The 5,460-nt window shown below is 33.6% G+C and overlaps 1 pseudogene; it reads left to right on the plus strand.

Moving 5' to 3' along the window:
* Positions 1 to 3,350: 3,350 nt before the first annotated feature.
* On the plus strand, positions 3,351 to 3,447 carry LOC122127746 (annotated as a pseudogene).
* Positions 3,448 to 5,460: the final 2,013 nt, after the last annotated feature.

Here is a 5,460-nt window from a genome sequence, read left to right on the forward strand (position 1 = left end):
GAAAATATAGAGGATTGTTTTCTCTCCAGTGGAGTAATGGGTTCTTGATCTTGTTTCTTCCATTCTACCTCACAAGCTACCAAGTGTTTCTCAGGACTGGATTATCCAGTTCAGACAAAAAACTCATAGAAGTAAGATACTGTTTAGAGCAGATGTAGGTGATTTATAACCTTAGACAATCTATTTAATTCTGTTCAAAATTCTCCCCTACCCCAAACTTCCTCTTTGAACAGCTTTGTTTGCTTTTCCCAAGAATGCCCTTCATTAACTGATTCAAATTTTGAGAGGTCATATTCATACTCTCTAGAGATTGCTGTTTGGTTGTGATTTTTGTGTGTTTTTGTTTCTTGTGTTTTTAACTGAATTTTAAAAGGTTGTGCAATTGTGTTACAATTAAATATATCCATCTAATTGTCCAATGCTCCTAGATCAGAGTCACTCCTTCCATCATTCTCAAACAATCCTTTCTCCAAGATTTATTTCCAATTTACCACTCCCTTCATGATATGTGTACATTGAGTATTCTAGCTGTACTTACCCCTTGTTCATTTTTCATTCATTCTATGTCTTTACTATAATTCCTCTCTGGTTTCAACTTCCTGATAGTCATTCTGTTAAACTATCTATTAATACTTTGAAAGGTTTATATACATTCCATGGAGTCTCAATCCTGCATATTCTTGAACTGATGTCAGCTTATATTTCCATAATTCATTCATCTGCAGCAACAATTTGCAAGACTGGAGACGTGAAGCACCTAAACATGATTTTATTCTCACCCATTTGGAAGATTAATCTTTTGTCAAAAAGAAAATTAAAAAATAGCTTAGAATGTATTCCTAACAATGAATTTTTATAAATGGCTTTGTAAATGGTGTGATTCTTTTATTTTACATGGAATAATATTTTCTACTACCTATAAGTTTTGGAAAAAGAAGAAAATTGACTTTATTCCTAGAGAGGAATATGATAGAAATAGAAGACAGATATTATGTTTGTCATATCTCTGATGAGTACCCATATTAAAGACTTAAAGTCATATTTCTTACTATGTTAGACAGAGGGAAAACATAAAATAACATATGATAAGGCAACTATTTGTGATTTTTTAAAAATGTACCTTAATAAATGATGAAATTTATTAGGTAACGTTTGGGTTTGAAATTTAGGAGGCTGATCTATTTAACATACTTCTGGAAGTCTCTTACTGAAAAACACAAATTGTGGGTGGTATTATTTCTACACTTTAATGAATGGTTGAACATGTTTGGCATTAGTGCTGTGTAAATAATTCAACTCTATTGTAACTTGCTCCCTATACTTGAAAAACTTGTAATGTCACTAAGTATCATCAACTTGTCAAATGTTATTTTGGCGAATGTGATTTCAAAATGTTTATTTGAAAAGGAATACACTTTCAGGAGATTAAATATAGATTATCATTGGTTTGAGAGTGACATTTTTATACCACAGAACCATGTTGTACTGAATTCCCAGTGTTTGAAGCACTCTTTAGTGCTTCAAATGTTTTTCTGAATTACATTTGAGCTCTAAGTCAAGATTTCGGGGCTTTGGTAGACCAATTATTGATCTATCCTCCCAGAAACTATTTTTTGGCCCACTTATGTTGGAATAAAATCTTTCGTTAATAATAGGTGAGGGGTATTAAAAATAACCTTATGACACTTTGTGAACTTGTTCACTCATATGGGCTGGTTATCTGTAAGTTGAATGTTTAAATTACAGTACTTTCTCTCAAATTTTGCGATCTCATCCTTCATTTTAAGTAGCCTTGTATTTCACAATTGCTTACTTCTAATTCCTGCATCTCAAGGAATTGGGGCCCTGAAATATAGGAAATGCGAAATTGAGATGGGTCTTCAATTACTTTGTGTTGATATGTTGCATGGGCTTTGGTGAGAAGTTTTGCCCCTGTTATCTGATGATTCAGGTAACTCGGACCTGGGTTCCTAGGATGCATGGGTATTGCAGAAGAATAATATTTTTTAGACATCTTAGCAAAATTTGGGCATAATCAGTAGGAATGCTTTAGAAATATGGAGAAAAACAGTTTGGGACAAGCGAATTAAAACAATAAACAGCAGCAGAGTAAAATCCATTATTGATTAGAGGAAAACATTGTTTTTTTTTAACCATGTGGATTCAGAAGACCAAGAACAGTTAGAATGTATCATAAGTTTATACTAAAAACATTGCATTGATACTTATATAGTCTAATATATATTTTAAACCTAATTATTTATATTCCAATTCTATTTATTGGAATAAATAAATATCAATTTATTTGTCAAACTATCAACTAATTCTAGTAAGTTTCAATGTGTGAAATATAAAATCAGCACATATCAATATAAAATATATAACTATATATAATATAATTAAAAAGCACACGTTTTGTATTGTTCTGTTGTAGTTACTGTATTAAAGGCAACTCTATTTTAAAGTATTACTCCATTATCTCTACTTCAGTGTCTGATAGAGTTAGACCTAAAGATTTACCATTTGTAGATTTACAGCATGGAGGCAATAAGAAACACTGTGATTAAAACATTATCAATTTAATGCCTAATAATGAAGAGAAACATATGCACTTCTCCTGCAACTATGAAAATATTGGGTGATAAAAAGGCAGTAGTGTAAGTTCCTGCATGGTTGGATGGTAGACAGTCCAGGACATTAAGTAATCATGCATACGAACAATTTTTTCACCTTCTTGGCGTTAGCTACTTTTGAAATGGAAGGTATAATAAACAATTATATTTTGATAAAATACCTTCTAGTCTGAACAGTTCTGTTTGAACTGTTCATCTCTCTATGATCCCTTGTAACCAAGATTAGTTTTCTTCTAGTAAGACAATCTATGGTGTCAGGGTAAGATATTCTGGTTGGGCTGTTCGCCACATGGAAGAAGTGTAAAGGCTCAGGTAGACATTTGTTCCTGTAACACCTCATTTGGGAAAATGTCAGCTGAAGAAGTTTAGAAGTAGCTCTTAAGCAACGCTTACTTTGAATCCATTAGGTCCGCAAAGCTAATTCAGTTGAATAAATAAGTACTTGAAAAAGCCATCACCTTTGGACCTATCTATAAATAATTGAGAGTATGATCAAATTCCAAATAAAAAGACTTAAGATAGTCATTGAAAAAAAATTTTGCAAATGTGAGCAATCAACTGATAAATATAAATTTTCCACTATTCACAGAATTTTAGGGAAATAAGATCGATAGCAATGTAAGGAACAATAAAGTTTCCTTGTTACAAGTAGGCACCCATAGATATAAACCTGTATAAAGATTGCATGATTAACTACTTAAATTTAGAGGATACTACACGCTTTAGCAGCACGTATACTCAAATTAAAATACAGAGATTAACATGGCACTTGCACAAGGATAATATGAAAATTTGAGAAGTATTCCATATTTTTCATTCTTCAGATTCAAGAAATAAAAAACAGTTATTAAAAAGTTGATTACACAATTACAAGTGTAACAATACACGTAATTCATATAATTTAGTTTGATATCAGTGTATTAAATCTTCTCCTCAGAAAGGCGTTTACATAGCATAAACTTTACAAATATTCTCAAATTAGACAACATTGTCATTTTATCCCAAATAAAAATAAAATTAAATTTAAAAAAATAATATTAAGTCCTAGAAAAAAAGGAAGCAAACTGTTTCTATATGGAATGCAATCGGAAAGGACACATTAATGAACATATATATTATAAAATAATGTAGAATTCAAAGTATATCTAGGAGAAAATAAAATAAATTATGAACATTTTGCAAACATAGAATATAGAATATTTTAAAATATACTTTTTCAGACAAGCACAAGAAATATTTTAGTTTCTGTACTACTCATTTCAACAGATAAATTAAAATTATTTCTGATTAAAAAAATCACAAACTCTGAAGAAATTATTATACATATATACAAAAAATATTGAATACATTTTGACAACCAAGGCAGGCCATTCACTTGGAAGAATTCCACGGAATATATGAATTTTTACAGTAAAATATTGGTGCTGCCAGGCATTGGTGGCTCATGCCTATAATCCTAGCTACACAGGAGGCTGAGATCTGAGGATCATGGTTCAAAGCCAGCCTGGGAAGGAAAGTCTGTGGTACACTTATCTCAAATAAACCACTAGAAAACTGGAAGTGGAGCTGTGTCTCAAGTGGTAGAGCGCTAACCTTGAGCTGAAGAGCACAGGGATAGCTCCCAGGCCCAGATTTCAAGCCCCATGACTGACCAAAAAATATATATATTGCTCTTATTTGGATTGTGAAAATATTTTGTAGGGACACAAAAGATGGACTTGCATTTTTGAAATTTAAGAAACTTAACCCGACCATTAGGACTTCAGTGAATAATTTATATAGCCTATCACAACTTCATAGAGGTAGTGATACATACTTATCCTTTTGGCAATATCAAATACAGTATCTTCTATGTTGTTCTTCCGGCCTGGTTTTATATAATGGTTCAACAGAAGGTGATCCAGCGTATCTTTGCTATCTCAATTCTCAGCAACAAGATGTAAAGGTGTCAAAAATTCTTTAGTTTGGGGAAGTGGCGCTGTGGCTCAAGCAGTAGAGCGCTCGCCTTGAGGTGAAGAGCACAGCGACAGCACCCAAGCCCAGAGCTCCAGCCCCATAACCGACCAAAAAAAACCACAACAACAACAAAAAACAAACAAACAAAAATATTTGGGCTGGGAATATGGCTCAGTGGTAGAGCACTTAGCTTGCATGCATGAGGCCCTAGGTTTGATTCCTCAGCACCATATAAGCAGGAAAAAAAGCCAGAAGTGGTGCTGTGGCTCAAGTGGTAGAGCGCTAGCCTTGAGCTGAAGAGCTGAGGGACAGTGTCCAGGCCCAGAGTTCAGGTCCCACTACCAAATCAAAAAAATTTTTTTAAAAAAATGAGTCCTTTAGTCTGGGCATTGGTATCTGTATCATGATGAAGTAAGAAAGAAGTCACTCTGGTATTATTCCATGTATATGCACTGTGCAGGGGTGATCAGTCATCTACAGTTATTGCATGTGCCGCTTGAGACATCAACTCACTGATAATGTCTAAGTTTCCACTGTAGGCTTCTCGAAGAGGGGTATACTCATCATCATCCCTACTATTCACATGAGTGGCCTTTTGGGAAAGAAGTCTCCGCAATGTAATAAGCTGAATATTTTCGGCAGCCCAATGAAGAAAATTGCTTGGATCCTTCTCCAATTTTATTTCTTGCAATTGATACCATTCCTTACTTTTTCATCTTGTTCCCCATATTCCTAAGAATTGCCTAACCAGAGACTTTGAGTGCCAGTGGGAATGAGGTGTCCATGTATTTCCCTAATATTTCACATTGGTTGAACTGGTCAGAAATATCCGGTGAATTTTCTGCAATTGTTTATTCATCATGATTTATTT

Source organism: Dipodomys spectabilis, unplaced genomic scaffold (genome assembly GCF_019054845.1).
Source record: "Dipodomys spectabilis isolate Male_0828 unplaced genomic scaffold, ASM1905484v1 ptg000309l, whole genome shotgun sequence".
NCBI lineage: Eukaryota > Metazoa > Chordata > Mammalia > Rodentia > Heteromyidae > Dipodomys > Dipodomys spectabilis.